The sequence below is a fragment of the Musca domestica genome, unplaced genomic scaffold, assembly GCF_030504385.1.
Source record: "Musca domestica strain aabys unplaced genomic scaffold, Musca_domestica.polishedcontigs.V.1.1 5, whole genome shotgun sequence".
Lineage (NCBI taxonomy): Eukaryota > Metazoa > Arthropoda > Insecta > Diptera > Muscidae > Musca > Musca domestica.
The window spans coordinates 638,014-657,568 of record NW_026712346.1 but is presented as its reverse complement, the minus strand read 5'-3'; the positions used below and the strand labels follow the sequence as shown (position 1 = coordinate 657,568).

General features: G+C 38.0%; 1 long non-coding RNA gene across 4 annotated transcripts in view; it reads left to right on the top strand.

The window, feature by feature from the left end:
• The window catches only part of LOC131804839 (uncharacterized), a 51,385-nt gene extending 32,291 nt beyond the window's left edge, over positions 1–19,094 (top strand). For 2 of the 4 annotated variants that reach the window (XR_009343331.1, XR_009343329.1), the window contains 3 exons: positions 879–1,027; positions 1,085–1,119; positions 6,348–6,449. This is a non-coding gene — a long non-coding RNA (uncharacterized LOC131804839). Of the gene's footprint in view, positions 1–878; positions 1,028–1,084; positions 1,120–6,347; positions 6,450–6,522; positions 6,558–9,183 lie in introns of those variants that run through there. The other 2 variants (XR_009343332.1, XR_009343330.1) reach the window with 2 other exon arrangements.
• Positions 19,095–19,555: the final 461 nt, after the last annotated feature.

The window sequence follows — 19,555 nt, the reverse complement described above, 5'->3', positions numbered from 1 at the left end:
TGTCTGTCTGTCTGTTGTAATCACGCTATCTTTCGAACGAATTGAGAAAGAAGGCTAAAATTTTGCACACATGTATATTTTTCCAGTAGGCAGGTTAAGTTCGTAAATGGGTCATGTAGGTCCAAGTTTTCATATAGCCCCCATATAACGGTACCTCTCGATATTCGGTATTTTGATGATTTTAGCGACATTATTCACCGGAATTGTTTCAAATTTGGCATTTGAAGTTCGTAATGGATACTACAGCCTAAGACAGAAAATTATCTGTGCAGGTCCACGTCTTCGTATAGCCCCCATATAACGGTACCCTCCGATATTCGGTATTTTGATGATTTTAGCGACATTATTTAACGGAACCGTTCCAAATTTGGTATTAGAAGTTCGTAATGGATACTACAGCCTAAGACAGAAAATTGTCTATGCAGGTCCAGGTCTTCTTTTAGGCCCCATATATCAGTACCCCCTATATTCGGTATTTTGACGAGCTTAGGTATAGTACCCACCGAAATTGTTTGAGATGTGGTATTTGAAGTTCGTAATGGAAGCTACAGCCTGTGAAAACAAATTGTGTATGCTGATCTAGGTCTTCGCACAGCTCCGATATAACGGCACCTCCCTGTATACGATATTTTGATTATTTTAGCTATATTATTCACCGTTTATTTCAAGTTTCGAATTTGAACATGGTTATGACAAACAATGCCTATGTACGTTGGGGTCCACGTCGTATAGACTCCAATATAACGGCTATATTCGTTATTTTTAAATTTTTAACAGAATTTCTTTAAGGATTTTATTTTTTGAACATTTCGGCCCGGCCGAGTTTCCTGCTTTTTAACTTGTCATTTTTAACTTCTTCATTTATTTTTTGTCAACAGTCCAACATAATAACATTTCACTAATTCATAGTTCTTCTTTGCCTGAAGAAATGTATCAACCTTTACCCATACACTCATGAAGAAAGAGCTGTCATACAGCTAGTATAAACTTGGGAATAATAAAAGACACTTAGTAAGTAGAAATTCAGGTTAGTCCTCTTAATATTATATCTTAAATAATACTAATAAAAATGTCTCCAATTCAGGCAATACTTTCTTCCGGCACTCTTGCGAATTTTGGGTGAGTATAGGAAAAATTTAAAATTAAGGTAGCTTTAAGTTAAGTTACAATTAAGAGTTTATTTTAAATACTTTCGAGTAGACGTTGTGAGTTTATATTTCATCCTGGGATCTCCGCTTTAATTTAAACCTTTAAGGTATTCTACCTCTATGCTAATATATGGTTTACCATTATCAGACACAATTACTTTTAGGGTTCCAAATTAAAAACTTTACTACATTTTTCGAATTTTCTTTGGCCATAGCCCTTAGCAAGACATATTCTGAAAGGTGGACTACCAGAATGATAATGAATCAGTTTCCCGTTTTGGCTGTGGATAAGGACCTAAAAAGTCTACATAAATTCATTGGAAAGGCTTTTCTTTAAATTCTGATTCTGTACAAAATTTCTAACTTGCGTATTCAGACTTGGCCAGAAAAAAATACTCTTTTACCCTCCGAGGTGTCTTGGGGAGATCTCCATGACTGACTAGTAGTGGATAGTGTGCTTTTTCAATAATTTGCTGGGTCATTTCGCTGGGTACCCATAACTTCAAGGCCAAACCTTCGTTAAGGGAAATACCATCGTAGAACTGAGTTTGTTTATATACAAAACCATCAACCACATTTAGATCAGGAAGTTGTGAAGAATTATTTTCGATTGTGTCTATCAAGGCTAAGTATTCATCTGTTTTAAAAGCTAAGGAATCAAGGTAGATTAAGGACTTCACCAGAAAAATCTACTCCATATCATACATTTACAGAGTATCAGGTACTATGTTCTGGGTATTTTTATGGTGCTCTGCCTCAAAGAACATGCCTGCAAATGTAGACTCCGTCCGGCTAACCTTCCGCTCAGATCTCGATGTGACATGAAAAACACTACTGTGGTCAGTTATAACTGTGAAGTGCATCAACTCAATATATGGTCATTACTTTTTAATGGTCATCACCACCGCCGAACATTCCCTCTTAGTCACATAGTAATATCTCATCGTCTCTTTGGAACAATATAGCTCCTATTCCTAAGTTTGAGGCATCACACTGAACGTTGAAGCGTTTGGTAAAGTCCGGGTGTGTTAGGACGGGGATACTTATAAGAGCTTCCTTCAATTTTTCAAATGCCACCTTGGCCTCCTTTGTGAATCGTTTTCCTTTTTTGAGGGTTTCGAGTCGCAATGGTGACAAAGTCGACTATAAAGCTTCGTTACCTCGCTGCGGTACCCATTAAACTTCTATCCTGCTTTACTACCGTTTCCACTTTCGCTGGATCAGTCTTCAGTTTGCTACCTCCAACAATGTATCCCAAATATCTTAGTTCTTTGAAACAGAACTTCGAGCTAATGCTACTTGAAATCATCAGCTAACACAAAATAGCAGTGAGCGACTGAAACTAAAATGAAATTAGCTTTTACATCAAAATAGCTCAGCATCAAAAAACAAGCAGCGCTGCTATTACTTCGCTCTTTTTTTTGCCAAAAAAGTATTTTTTGAGTTCAGTGCTGCTTATAACAATTCCACATCGCTTGCTTATAACAATTCCACATTATAATAAAAAAACAAGATTAAATAACGCGAACCGAAGAAGATCACCTTACACCTACATGGCCCATTTTCTGTTTAATGCTGCAGCATCTATTACGAACTTCAAATGCCAACTTTGAAACGATTCCGGTAAATAATGTCGTTAAAATCATCAAAGTACCGAATACCGGGGGGTATGGTATATGGGGGCTATACGAAGATGTGGACCTACATGGCCCATTTTCTGTTTTATGCTGCAGTATCTATTACGAACTTCAAATACCAAATTTGGAACGATTCCGATAAATAATGTCGCTAAAATCATCAAAATACCAAATATCGGGGGATACCATTATATAGGGGCTATACGAAGACGTGGACCTACATAGATTATTTTCTGTCTTAGGCTGTTACGAACGAATTACGAACTTCAAATGCCAACTTTTAAACGATTCCGGTAAACAATGTCGCTAAAATCATCAAAATACCGAATATCGGGAGGTACCGTTATATGGGGGCTATATGATTTCTTGGATCTACATGGCCCATTTACGAACTTAGCCTGCCTACTGGCAAAATATACATGTGTGCAAAATTTTAGCCTTCTATCTCAATTCGAAGAAGATCACCTTACACCTACATGGCCCATTTTCTGTTTAATGCTGCAGCATCTATTACGAACTTCAAATGCCAACTTTGAAACGATTCCGGTAAATAATGTCGCTAAAATCATCAAAGTACCGAATACCGGGGGGTATGGTATATGGGGGCTATACGAAGATGTGGACCTACATGGCCCATTTTCTGTTTTATGCTGCAGTATCTATTATGAACTTCAAATACCAAATTTGGAACGATTCCGTTAAATAATGTCGCTAAAATCATCAACATACCAAATATCGGGGGATACCATTATATTGGGGCTATACGAAGACGTGGACCTACATAGATTATTTTCTGTCTTAGGCTGTTACGAACGAATTACGAACTTCAAATGCCAACTTTTAAACGATTCCGGTAAACAATGTCGCTAAAATCATCAAAATACCGAATATCGGGAGGTACCGTTATATGGGGGCTATATGATTTCTTGGATCTACATGGCCCATTTACGAACTTAGCCTGCCTACTGGCAAAATATACATGTGTGCAAAATTTTAGCCTTCTATCTCAATTCGTTCGAAAGATAGCGTGATTACAACAGACAGACAGACAGACGGACTTGGTTAATCGTCTTAGAATTTTACGCTGATCAAGAATATATATACTTTGTTGGGTCTGACATGAGTATTTCAAGGAGTTACAAACGGAATGACAAAATTAATATACCCTCCATAGTATGGTGGAGGGTATAAAAAAACAGACGGGGTTCCGAACTGTACCATTATCAAATATTCTAGCCGAGACTTATAGTGGGACTACCGTCAGCGCTTCAGGATTAAACGTAAGATGTTTTAATTCAATTTCATTTCATAGTTTGCTCTGAAAAATGAGAAACATCTCCCTTTTTATACCCTCCACCATACTATGGAGGGTATATTAATTTTGTCATTCCGTTTGTAACTCCTCGAAATACTCACGTCAGACCCAACGAAGTATATATATTCTTGATCAGCGTAAAATTCTAAGACGATTTAGCCATGTCCGTCTGTCTGTCTGTGTGTCTGTCTGTCTGTCTGTCCGTCTGTCTGTCTGTCTGTCTGTTGTAATCACGCTATCTTTCGAACGAATTGAGAAAGAAGGCTAAAATTTTGCACACATGTATATTTTTCCAGTAGGCAGGTTAAGTTCGTAAATGGGTCATGTAGGTCCAAGTTTTCATATAGCCCCCATATAACGGTACCTCTCGATATTCGGTATTTTGATGATTTTAGCGACATTATTCACCGGAATTGTTTCAAATTTGGCATTTGAAGTTCGTAATGGATACTACAGCCTAAGACAGAAAATTATCTGTGCAGGTCCACGTCTTCGTATAGCCCCCATATAACGGTACCCTCCGATATTCGGTATTTTGATGATTTTAGCGACATTATTTAACGGAACCGTTCCAAATTTGGTATTTGAACTTCGTAATAGATACTGCAGCAGAAAACAGAAAATGGACCATGTAGGTCCACGTCTTCGTATAGGCCCCATATACCGTACCCCCCGATATTCGGTATTTTGATGATTTTAGCGACATTATTTAACGGAACCGTTCCAAATTTGGTATTTGAAGTTCGTAATAGATACTGCAGCAGAAAACAGAAAATGGACCATGTAGGTCCACGTCTTCGTATAGGCCCCATATACCGTACCCCCCGATATTCGGTATTTTGATGATTTTAGCGACATTATTTACCGGGATTGTTTTAAATTTCGCATTTGAAGTTCGTAATGGATACTTCAGCCCATGCCAGAAAATTGTCTGTGCAGGTCCACGTCTTGGTATAGCCCCCATATAACGGAACCCCCTATATTCGGTATTTTGATGATTTTAGCTACATTATAAACAAATTTTTCTTCATGTTTCGCATTTAAATGTTGTAATAACTTATGACAAAAGTTGCCTATGCATGTATACGTCGTCGTATAGACATTCGGTATTTTTAAGATTTTAACAGAATTTTTAAAGGATTTTTTTTATTTTATTTTTTTATTTATTTATTTATTTTATTTTTTTTGGAAATTGCCAAATTTGTACCAAATGGTGGAGGGTATTAAAAGTTCGGCCCGGCCGAACTTACAGCTTTTTTACTTGTTATAAACGTAAATATTGTATTTTATAACAAATTTTAGCCAAACAACTTTGTAAGTATGGCTTGAGACTGACATTTTATACCCATTTTTATACCCTACACCATACTATGGAGGGTATATTAATTTTGTCATTCCGTTTGTAACTCCTTGAAATACTCATGTCAGACCCAACAAAGTATATATATTCTTGATCAGCGTAAAATTCTAAGACGGTTTAGTCATGTCCGTCTGTCTGTGGTAATCACGCTATCTTTCGAAAGAATTGAGATAGAAGGCTAAAATTTTGCACACATGTTTATTTTTCCAGTAGGCAGGTAGGCAGTTAAGTTCGTAAATGGGCCATGTAGGTCTACGTTTTCAAATAGCCCCCATATAATAGTACCTTTCAATTTTCGGTATTTTAATGATTTTAGAGACATTATTCACCGGAATTGTTTCAAATTTGGTATTTGAAGTTCGTAATGGATACTACAGCCTAAGACAGAAAATTGTCTTTGCAGGTCCAGGTCTTCGTTTAGGCCCCATATATCAGTACCCCCTATATTCGGTATTTTGACGAGCTTAGGTACAGTACCCACCGAAATTGTTTGAGATGTGGTATTTGAAGTTCGTAATGGAAGCTACAGCCTGTGAAAACAAATTGTGTATGCTGATCTAGGTCTTCGCACAGCTCCGATATAACGGCACCTCCCTGTATACGATATTTTGATTATTTTAGCTATATTATTCACCGTTTATTTCAAGTTTCGAATTTGAATATGCCTATGACAAACAATGCCTATGTACGTTAGGGTCCACGTCGTATAGACCCCAATATAACGGCAATATTCGGTATTTTTAAATTTTTAACAGAATTTCTTTAAGGATTTTATTTTTTGAACATTTCGGCCCGGCCGAGTTTCCTGCTTTTTAACTTGTCATTTTTAACTTCTTCGTTTATTTTTTGTCAACAATCCAACATAATAACATTTCACTAATTCATAGTTCTTCTTTGCCTGGAGAAATGTTTCAACCTTTATCCATACACTCATGAAGAAAGAGCTGTCATACAGCTAGTATAAACTTGGGAAAAATAAAAGACACTTAATAAGTAGAAATTCAGATAAGTCCTCTTAATATTATATCTTAAATAATGCTAATAAAAATGTCTCCAATTCAGGCAATACTTTCTTCCGGCACTCTTGCGAATTTTGGGTGAGTATAGGAAAAATTTAAAATTAAGGTAGCTTTAAGTTAAGTTACAATTAAGAGTTTATTTTAAATACTTTCGTGTAGACGTTGTGAGTTAAAATTTTATTCCGGGGTCTCCGCTTTAATTTAAACCTTTAAGGTATTCTACCTCTATGCTAATATATGGTTTACCATTATCAGACACAATTACTTTTAGGGTTCCAAATTAAAAACTTTACTACATTTTTCGAATTTTATTTGGCCATAGCCCTTAGCAAGACATATTCTGAAAGGTGGACTACCAGAATGATAATGAAACAGTTTCCCGTTTTGGCTGTGGATAAGGACCTAAAAAGTCTACATAAATTCATTGGAAAGGCTTTTCTTTAAATTCTGATTCTGTACAAAATTTCTAACTTGCGTATTCAGACTTGGCCAGAAAAAAGTACTCTTTTACCCTCCGAGGTGTCTTGGGGAGATCTCCATGAGAGACTAGTAGTGGATAGTGTGCTTTTTCAATAATTTGCTGGGTCATTTCGCTGGGTACCCATAACTTCAAAGCCAAACCTTCGTTAAGGGAAATACCATCGTAGAACTGAGTTTGTTTATATACAAAACCATCAACCACATTTAGATCAGGAAGTTGTGAAGAATTATTTTCGATTGTGTCTATCAAGGCTAAGTATTCATTTGTTTTAAAAGCTAAGGAATCAAGGTCGATTAAGGACTTCACCAGAAAAATCTACTCCATATCATACATTTACAGAGTATCAGGTACTATGTTCTGAGTACTTTTATGGTGCTCTACCTCAAAGAACATGCCTGCAAATGTAGACTCCGTCCGGCTAACCTTCCGCTCAGATCTCGATGTGACATGAAAAAAACTACTGTGGTCAGTTATAACTGTGAAGTGCATCAACTCAATATATGGCCATTACTTTTTAATGGTCATCACCACCGCCGAACATTCCCTCTTAGTCACATAGTAATATCTCATCGTCTCTTTGGAACAATATAGCTCCTATTCCTAAGTTTGAGGCATCACACTGAACGTTGAAGCGTTTGGTAAAGTCCGGGTGTGTTAGGACGGGGATACTTATAAGAGCTTCCTTCAATTTTTCAAATGCCACCTTGGCCTCCTTTGTGAATCGTTTTCCTTTTTTGAGGGTTTCGAGTCGCAATGGTGACAAAGTCGACTATAAAGCTTCGATACCTCGCTGCGGTACCCATTAAACTTCTATCCTGCTTTACTATCGTTTCCACTTTCGCTGGATCAGTCTTCAGTTTGCTACCTCCAACAATGTATCCCAAATATCTTAGTTCTTTGAAACAGAACTTCGAGCTAATGCTACTTGAAATCATCAGCTAACACAAAATAGCAGTGAGCGACTGAAACTAAAATGAAATTATATTTTACATCAAAATAGCTCAGCATCAAAAAACAAGCACCGCTGCTATTACTTCGCTCATTTTTTTGCCAAAAAAAAGTATTTTTTGAGTTCAGTGCGGCTTATAAAAATTCCACATCGCTTGCTTATAACAATTCCACATTATAATAAAAAAAACAAGATAAAGAAAGGCGAACCGAAGAAGATCACCTTACACGGTGGCAATCAATTAATGACACAAGTACTAAGTTCCGAATTATAGATTTTTGGCTAAAGTCGGTATTCAAACAAACCATATGAAAATGTCGAATCTGCTTAATTCCCAAAAAACAAACCCAAATAATTTCTTCGCTACCGTCTGAACGTACTTTTCCTTCTCGACCCTTTACAAACACAGGGGTAGATTTTGCAGGACCCTTTAAGATTAAAAGTTATTCAGGAGGAGCCTGCTTTATTACAAAAGGGTATGTGTGCCTGTTTGTTTGTTTCGCCCCAAGGCTATACACTTAGAACCCACAAGCGATTTGTCGACATATGCGTTTCTTGCCACGTTTTCTAGGTTTGTAAGTCGGCGCGATCGCCCGTCTTGTATATTTTCGGACAACGGAACAAACTTTGTGGGAGCGGTTGATCTACTTAAACGAAATAGATTAGCTTTCATGAAAAATATTTAAAATAGAACGACTCAAAACAACTTCACTCAAAATCTTACTCCGAAATTCATTCCGCTTGGTGCTCCTGGTGCTCATTTAAAGTTCATTTGCGAGTATACCAAAAATTAATTTGACTTTTGAAGAATTTACTACTAGCGACGACCCAAATGACCTTTCCTCTTTGACTCCTGGTCATTTTTTAGTAGGAACATCTATTCTTACACCAGCTGAACCAGATATTTCAGATACAGATTTAAACTTAGACAATCGGTGGAAAAGGCTCAAAGTTATTTCACAATATTCTTGCAGCAGGTGGAAGAATCTTCACGAACTTCACAGAAGAACTAAGTGTAAATATGAAAAATAGAATGTCAAAGAAGGAGATTTTGTCGTCGTAAAAGATTATAGGTTGGGTCCGCATGAATGGATGTTAGGTCGTATTGAAAAAAACTTTTCCAGGTAGTGATCAAAATACCAGGGTTGTTGACATACGGACACCAAGTGGCAACATTAGCAGACCCATAACAAAAATTGTCAAATTGTTTTGCGACTGACTAGACGTATACAGTTCCAAAAAAAAACTTGTACTCGCATCTCGTTGTTTTTTAGATATGGCTGCCTACTTGCCTACTCAAATCTGGAGAAGAGCCGAACGCAGCCCCAGCCCTAGCACTGCCACTCGCGAATAGTATGCAGCTCAAACAGACCAACCCGCCGAGACGAAATGAGACCCACTTCCACTGACATAAGACAAAGAAGCCGATCAAGTACCCGAACCAATCCCCGCTTTGAGCGACCATGTTTCTGAATGTTCTCGTGTGGGTTATGTCAAGAGGACCATGCCTTAAGTTCTTGCAACAGATTTCGCAACCAGACTCCCTTTCAAAAATACCAAACGGTTGAGCGGAGCGACTACTGCCGAAATTGTCTCACGCGTGGTCATTTGTTCCTCCTAACCGGCTGCCGACGATACAAAAATCAGAATCATAATTTTATTCAAAGGGCATCTCAACTGGAGGAGGCAGCAATCAACGTCGAGGCAATTACCACTCCAGCCTTTGCATGGGATTTAGTTTTCGTACCAACGGCCATGGTGCCAATAACTGCGGGAGGGTTCGAGGGGTTTACGAAGTTACGGGCCATCATCGGCCTATCAGCAACAATGTCCAAAATCTCTTACGCTGCTTTCCGACGGATGGGTCTGCCGTCTCCCACCTACAAAGGAGAACGTTTCAAAACTTTCATGATTTCACCCCGTCGACCAAATAGTACTTGATCCTTAAAAGTCAACGCCATTATTATTGACGACCTTCCAAGATGGCTATATTAAGACTCAATTCTAGAGAATCCCACCATCAGCTTTACCAACCGTGCTTTAGCAGACCCTGAGGTAACACAACTGTCGATGTAGAACTGGGTGCCGATACCTATGCAGCAATTCGAAAAGATGGGTGCACTGATGCCTGTATAGGAGACGTAAAAACCTGCAACTCGGAACTGGGCTATTTATTTTCTGGTCCCATCAAAAATCAGTCATGGAACTAGATATTTTACACGCCTTATGAGGGGGCAGAAAATGTTGATAATTTGTACTGCGCTCACTAGAATTAACGGAGCTAAAATATGATATAAGAATGTATAGGTGAACTAAAATTGGAAGTGAAATTAGCTAAAATATTGAATTTTCCCTACTCAAATCTATATTAAACTAAACTTAGGCTAAAATAAATAAATAAAACTGAAATAAACATTTAAAAACTAACAAAATAAACTGCCTACTTTTTGAGGGAAAAAGGGAACAAATGTAAGTCAAAAACACTTTCAATACAGGCATTATTTGTTTAAGTATAGGTGTGAGTACAAAAGCAGCTTAAAGTCTTCGCATAGCATATTGTGTGACATATCACTCGACTGCTTCAGCCGTTTTTCCCTATAATTTGACATGCCTAGCCCTGATGCCAAGCAGCTTATGTACTCACACCTTAACTAGCATATAAAGAACACCTATTGATATTTATTTGCGGAATCACTGTAATCATACCACTCAATTGGCTAGACATTTCCGAAGATGCTTCTACTAAGACCCTTGGAATTCGATGGAATATCTCAGGCGATTATTTTTCTTTCACACCACCTGCAATGGAAAATAAAACTGTATCTTCAAAACGAGAGGTTTTATCAAGGATAGCCAAATTGTTTGAGCCACCGGTGGTTGTTGTAGCTAAGCTAATAATGCAACAAATCTGGCTAGACAAAATTGACTGGGATGATCAATTAAAGCCAATAACTCAGATGAACTGGAACAATTTTGTGAGAAATAGCAAAGATATTGAATATCTCAGAGTTTCTCGATGGATTCAATACACGCTAGATGGTTCTGTAGAGAGTCATGGATGTGACTCGTCGGAAAACTCGTATGGAGACACTCTATATATTAGGATCAAAATACTGACCATAAGACACATACATTCTTATTAGCAGCAAAGACTCGTGTCGCTCCTATTAAAAAACTATCAATACACAGACTCGAGTTATGCAGGGCAGTATTACTATCAAAATTAGCAAAATCCATTGTAACTAGCCTACAAATATCAAAATATTCGACACAATTTTGGACCGATTCTACCATCGTCTTAGCATGGTTAAAAAAGCCTCCTTGTCATTGGAGCACATTTGTTGGAAATTGACTCTCGGAAATTGCGGATATTGTTGGTCAAGAAAAATGGAGACATGTTGATTCAGAAAATAGTCCAGCTGATATTGCGAGCCGTGGATGTTCGCCTGCAGAGCTAAAGATTAGTGATCTCTGGTGGCAGGGACCTCAATGGCTCAGAATGCCAAAAGACCAATGGCCATCACATGATTCCCTAAGTGATACAAATTTGGAAGCCAAAACGGCAAAAGTAATGACTCTTTCCGTGGAAAGAGATGACCAGTTAAAAAATTCTCCTCTTTAGCTAAAGTTTATCGATCATTCACATATGCTCTAAGACTCTGGAAAAATACTGGAGCAAATAGACAACATCTTCGCACCTCATCACAAGACCTTACAGCAGCTGAAATCCAAGATGGAAAACGATCTTGCATTATTCGTACACAAAAACAAATTCGTATATGCCGACGAATACAACTCACTAATAAACAAGTAAAAAAGCTGTAAGTTCGGCCGGGCCGAACTTTTAATACCCTCCACCATTTGGTACAAATTTGGCAATTTCCAAAAAAAATAAAATAAATAAATAAATAAAAAAATAAAATAAAAAAATCCTTTAAAAATTCTGTTAAAATCTTAAAAATACCGAATGTCTATACGACGACGTATACATGCATAGGCAACTTTTGTCATAAGTTATTACAACATTTAAATGCGAAACATGAAGAAAAATTTGTTTATAATGTAGCTAAAATCATCAAAATACCGAATATAGGGGGTTCCGTTATATGGGGGCTATACCAAGACGTGGACCTGCACAGACAATTTTCTGGCATGGGCTGAAGTATCCATTACGAACTTCAAATGCGAAATTTAAAACAATCCCGGTAAATAATGTCGCTAAAATCATCAAAATACCGAATATCGGGGGGTACGGTTAATGGGGCCTATACGAAGACGTGGACCTACATGGTCCATTTTCTGTTTTCTGCTGCAGTATCTATTACGAACTTCAAATACCAAATTTGGAACGGTTCCGTTAAATAATGTCGCTAAAATCATCAAAATACCGAATATCGGGGGGTACGGTATATGGGGGCTATACGAAGACGTGGACCTACATGGTCCATTTTCTGTTTTCTGCTGCAGTATCTTTTACGAACTTCAAATACCAAATTTGGAACGGTTCCGTTAAATAATGTCGCTAAAATCATCAAAATACCGAATATCGGGGGGTACCGTTATATGGGGGCTATACGAAGACGTGGACCTGCACAGATAATTTTCTGTCTTAGGCTGTAGTATCCATTACGAACTTCTAATGCCAAATTTGAAACAATTCCGGTGAATAATGTCGCTAAAATCATCAAAATACCGAATATCGAGAGGTACCGTTATATGGGGGCTATATGAAAACTTGGACCTACATGACCCATTTGCGAACTTAACCTGCCTACTGGAAAAATATACATGTGTGCAAAATTTTAGCCTTCTATCTCAATTCGTTCGAAAGATAGCGTGATTACAACAGACAGACAGACAGACGGACATGGCTAAATCGTCTTAGAATTTTACGCTGATCAAGAATATATATACTTTGTTGGGTCTGACGTGAGTATTTCGAGGAGTTACAAACGGAATGACAAAATTAATATACCCTCCATAGTATGGTGGAGGGTATAAAAAGGGAACTCGTCTGTGACAGAAAATTGTCTATGCAGGTCCACGTCTCCGTTTTGGCCCCATATATCAGTACCTCCCTATATTCGGTATTTTGACGAGTTTAGGTACAATACCCACCGAAATTATTTGAGATGTGGTATTTGAAGTTCGTAATGGATGCTACAGCTTGTGAAAGAAATTTATCTATGCTGTTCCAGGTCTTCGCACAGCTCCGATATTACGGAACCTCCCTGTATACGATATTTTGATTATTTTAGCTATATTTTTCACCGTTTATTTCAAGTTTCGAATTTGCTTATGCTTATGACAAACAATGCCTATGTACGTTGGGGTCCACGTCGTAAATTCAACTGGATCTTCCAGCACTCTTGCGACTTTTGGATGAGTATAGGAAAAATTTAAAATTAAGGTAGCTTTAAGTTAAGTTAGAATTATGAGCTTATTTTAAATATTTTCGTGTAAACGTTTCGAGTTAATATTTTATCTGGGATCTCCGCTTTATTTCAAACCTTTAAGGTATTCTACCTCTTTGCTAATATATGGTTTACCATTAGCAGACACAATTAATTTTAGGGTTCCAAATTTATGAGATACTTCACTTATTAAAAATTTTACTACATTTCTCGAATTTTCTTTGGCCATGGCTCTTAGCAAGACATATTCTGGAAGGTGGACTACCAGAATGATAATAATTGTTGGAAAGGCTTTTCTTTAATTGTTTCCGCTTCCATAGGTGGACGAAGGGTCGAATTAGTTGGTTTCGTCTCTTTGAAAATTTTCCGATTCTGTACAAAATTTCTAACTTGCGTATTCAGACTTGGACAGAAAAAAGTACTCTTTTACCCTCCGAGGTGTCTTGGGGAGATCTCCATGAGAGACTAGTAGTGGATAGTGTGCTTTTTTCAATAATTTGCTGGGTCATTTCACTGGGTACCCATAACTTCAAGGCCAAACCTTCGTTAAGGGAAATACCATCGTAGAACTGAGTTTGTTTATATACAAAACCATTAACCACATTTATATCAGGAAGTTGTGAAGAATTATTTTCGATTTTGTCTATCAAGGCAACGTATTTATCTGTTTTAAAAGCTAAGGAATCGAGGTCGATTAAGGACTTCAACAGAAAAATCTACTCCATATCATACATTTACAGAGTATCAGGTACTATGTTCTGGGTACTTTTATGGTGCTCTACCTCAAAGAACATGCCTGCAAATGTAGACTCCGTCCGGCTAACCTTCCGCTCAGATGTCGATGAGACATGAAAAAAACTATTGTGGTCAGTTATAACTGTGAAGTGCATCAACTCAATATATGACCAGGACTTTTTAATGGTCATCACCACCGCCAAACATTCCCTCTTAGTCACATAGTAATATCTCATCGTCTCTTTGGAACAATATAGCTCCTATTCCTAAGTTTGAGGCATCACACTGAACGTTGAAGCGTTTGGTAAAGTCCGGGTGTGTTAGGACGGGGATACTTATAAGAGCTTCCTTCCTTTGTGAATCGTTTTCCTTTTTTGAGGGTTTCGAGTCGCAATGGTGACAAAGTCGACTATAAAGCTTCGATACCTCCCTGCGGTACCCATTAAACTTCTATCCTGCTTTACTATCGTTTCCACTTTCGCTGGATCAGTCTTCAGTTTGCTACCTCCAACAATGTATCCCAAATATCTTAGTTCTTTGAAACAGAACTTCGAGCTAATGCTACTTAAAATCATCAGCTAACACAAAACAGCAGTGAGCGACTGAAACTTAAATGAAATTAGCTTTTACATCAAAATAGCTCAGCATCAAAAAACCGGCACGGCTGCCATTGTTTAACTCGTTTTTTTGCCAAAAAAAAGTTTTTTTTGAGTTCAGTGCTGCTTATAAAAATTCCACATCGCTTGCTTATAACAATTCCACATAATAATAAAAAACGAGATAAAGGAACGCGAACCGAATAAGATCACCTTACACTGTGGCAATCAATTAATGACACAAGTACTAAGTTCCGAATTATGGATTTTTGGCTAAAGTCGGTATTCAAACAAACCATATGAAAATGTCGAATCTGCTTAATTTACAAAAAAAAAAAAAACAAACCCAAACTCAAATAATGGCTTCGCTACGGTCTGAACGTACTTTTCCTTCTCGACCCTTTACAAACACAGGGGTAGATTTTGCAGGACCCTTTAAGATTAAAAGTTATTCAGGAGGAGCCTGCCTTATTACAAAAGGGTATGTGTGCCTGTTTGTTTGTTTCGCCACCGAGGCTATACACTTAGAACCCACAAGCGATTTGTCGACATATGCGTTTCTTGCCGCTTTTTCTAGGTTTATAAGTCGGCGCGATCGTCCGTCTTGTATATTTTCGGACAACGGACAACTTTGTGGGAGCGGTTGATCTACTTAAACGAAATAGATTAGCTTTCATGAAAAATATTTAAAATAGAACGATTCAAAACAACTTCACTCAAAATCTTACTCCGAAATTCATTCCGCTTGGTGCTCATTTAAAGTTCATTTGCGAGTATACCAAAAATTAATTTGACTTTTGAAGAATTTACTACTATTTTATTCGCGACCCTTAAGTCCTGCTAGCGACGACCCAAATGACCTTTCCCCTTTGACTCCTGGTCATTTTTTAGTAGGAACATCTATTCTTACACCAGCTGAACCAGATATTTCAGATACAGATTTAAACTTAGACAATCGGTGGAAAAGGCTCAAAGTTATTTCACAATATTCTTGCAGCAGGTGGAAGAATCTTCACGAACTTCACAGAAGAACTAAGTGTAAATATGAAAAAGAGAATGTCAAAAAAGGAGATTTTGTCGTCGTAAAAGATTATAGGTTGGGTCCGCATGAATGGATGTTAGGTCGTATTGAAAAAAACTTTTCCAGGTAGTGATCAAAATACCAGGGTTGTTGACATACGGACACCAAGTGGCAACATTAGCAGACCCATAACAAAAATTGTCAAATTGTTTTGCGACTGACTAGACGTATACAGTTCCAAAAAAAACTTGTACTCGCATCTCGTTGTTTTTTAGATATGGCTGCCTACTTGCCTACTCAAATCTGGAGAAGAGCCGAACGCAGCCCCAGCCCTAGCACTGCCACTCGCCGAATAGTATGCAGCTCAAACAGACCAACCCGCCGAGACGAAATGAGACCCACTTCCACTGACATAAGACAAAGAAGCCGATCAAGTACCCGAACCAATCCCCGCTTTGAGCGACCATGTTTCTGAATGTTCTCGTGTGGGTTATGTCAAGAGGACCATGCCTTAAGTTCTTGCAACAGATTTCGCAACCAGACTCCCTTTCAAAAATACCAAACGGTTGAGCGGAGCGACTACTGCCGAAATTGTCTCACGCGTGGTCATTTGGCTTCAGACTGTTCCTCCCTAACCGGCTGCCGACGATACAAATATCAGAATCATAATTTTATTCAAAGGGCATCTCAACTGGAGGAGGCAGCAATCAACGTCGAGGCAATTACCACTCCAGCCTTTGCATGGGATTTAGTTTTCGTACCAACGGCCATGGTGCCAATAACTGCGGGAGGGTTCGAGGGGTTTACGAAGTTACGGGCCATCATCGGCCTATCAGCAACAATGTCCAAAATCTCTTACGCTGCTTTCCGACGGATGGGTCTGCCGTCTCCCACCTACAAAGGAGAACGTTTCAAAACTTTCATGATTTCACCCCGTCGGCCAAATAGTACTTGATCCTTAAAAGTCAACGCCATTATTATTGACGACCTTCCAAGATGGCTATATTCAGACACAATTCTAGAGAATCCCACCATCAGCTTTACCAACCGTGCTTTAGCAGACCCTGAGGTAACACAACTGTCGATGTAGAACTGGGTGCCGATACCTATGCAGCAATTCGAAAAGATGGGTGCACTGATGCCTGTATAGGAGACGTAAAAACCTGCAACTCGGAACTGGGCTATTTATTTTCTGGTCCCATCAAAAATCAGTCATGGAACTAGATATTTTACACGCCTTATGAGGGGGCAGAAAATTTTGATAATTTGTACTGCGCTCACTAGAATTAACGGAGCTAAAATATGATATAAGAATGTATAGGTGAACTAAAATTGGAAGTGAAATTAGCTAAAATATTGAATTTTCCCTACTCAAATCTATATTAAACTAAACTTAGGCTAAAATAAATAAATAAAGCTGAAATAAACATTTAAAAACTAACAAAATAAACTGCCTACTTTTTGAGGGGAAAAGGGAACAAATGTAAGTCAAAAACACTTTCAATACAGGCATTATTTGTTTAAGTATAGGTGTGAGTACAAAAGCAGCTTAAAGTCTTCGCATAGCATATTGTGTGACATATCACTCGACTGCTTCAGCCGTTTTTCCCTATAATTTGACATGCCTAGCCCTGATGCCAAGCAGCTTATGTACTCACACCTTAACTAGCATATAAAGAACACCTATTGATATTTATTTGCGGAATCACTGTAATCATACCACTCAATTGGCTAGACATTTCCGAAGATGCTTCTACTAAGACCCTTGGAATTCGATGGAATATCTCAGGCGATTATTTTTCTTTCACACCACCTGCAATGGAAAATAAAACTGTATCTTCAAAACGAGAGGTTTTATCAAGGATAGCCAAATTGTTTGAGCCACCGGTGGTTGTTGTAGCTAAGCTAATAATGCAACAAATATGGCTAGACAAAATTGACTGGGATGATCAATTAAAGCCAATAACTCAGATGAACTGGAACAATTTTGTGAGAAATAGCAAAGATATTGAATATCTCAGAGTTTCTCGATGGATTCAATACACGCTAGATGGTTCTGTAGAGAGTCATGGATGTGACTCGTCGGAAAACGCGTATGGAGACACTCTATATATTAGGATCAAAATACTGACCATAAGACACATACATTCTTATTAGCAGCAAAGACTCGTGTCGCTCCTATTAAAAAACTATCAATACACAGACTCGAGTTATGCAGGGCAGTATTACTATCAAAATTAGCAAAATCCATTGTAACTAGCCTACAAATATCAAAATATTCGACACAATTTTGGACCGATTCTACCATCGTCTTAGCATGGTTAAAAAAGCCTCCTTGTCATTGGAGCACATTTGTTGGAAATTGACTCTCGGAAATTGCGGATATTGTTGGTCAAGAAAAATGGAGACATGTTGATTCAGAAAATAGTCCAGCTGATATTGCGAGCCGTGGATGTTCGCCTGCAGAGCTAAAGATTAGTGATCTCTGGTGGCAGGGACCTCAATGGCTCAGAATGCCAAAAGACCGATGGCCATCACATGATTCCCTAAGTGATACAAATTTGGAAGCCAAAACGGCAAAAGTAATGACTCTTTCCGTGGAAAGAGATGACCAGTTAAAAAATTCTCCTCTTTAGCTAAAGTTTATCGATCATTCACATATGCTCTAAGACTCTGGAAAAATACTGGAGCAAATAGACAACATCTTCGCACCTCATCACAAGACCTTACAGCAGCTGAAATCCAAGATGGAAAACGATCTTGCATTATTCGTACACAAAAACAAATTCGTATATGCCGACGAATACAACTCACTAATAAACAAGTAAAAAAGCTGTAAGTTCGGCCGGGCCGAACTTTTAATACCCTCCACCATTTGGTACAAATTTGGCAATTTCCAAAAAAAATAAAATAAATAAATAAATAAAAAAATAAAATAAAAAATCCTTTAAAAATTCTGTTAAAATCTTAAAAATACCGAATGTCTATACGACGACGTATACATGCATAGGCAACTTTTGTCATAAGTTATTACAACATTTAAATGCGAAACATGAAGAAAAATTTGTTTATAATGTAGCTAAAATCATCAAAATACCGAATATAGGGGGTTCCGTTATATGGGGGCTATACCAAGACGTGGACCTGCACAGAAAATTTTCTGGCATGGGCTGAAGTATCCATTACGAACTTCAAATGCGAAATTTAAAACAATCCCGGTAAATAATGTCGCTAAAATCATCAAAATACCGAATATCGGGGGGTACGGTTAATGGGGCCTATACGAAGACGTGGACCTACATGGTCCATTTTCTGTTTTCTGCTGCAGTATCTATTACGAACTTCAAATACCAAATTTGGAACGGTTCCGTTAAATAATGTCGCTAAAATCATCAAAATACCGAATATCGGGGGGTACGGTATATGGGGGCTATACGAAGACGTGGACCTACATGGTCCATTTTCTGTTTTCTGCTGCAGTATCTTTTACGAACTTCAAATACCAAATTTGGAACGGTTCCGTTAAATAATGTCGCTAAAATCATCAAAATACCGAATATCGGGGGGTACCGTTATATGGGGGCTATACGAAGACGTGGACCTGCACAGATAATTTTCTGTCTTAGGCTGTAGTATCCATTACGAACTTCAAATGCCAAATTTGAAACAATTCCGGTGAATAATGTCGCTAAAATCATCAAAATACCGAATATCGAGAGGTACCGTTATATGGGGGCTATATGAAAACTTGGACCTACATGACCCATTTGCGAACTTAACCTGCCTACTGGAAAAATATACATGTGTGCAAAATTTTAGCCTTCTATCTCAATTCGTTCGAAAGATATCGTGATTACAACAGACAGACAGACAGACAGAC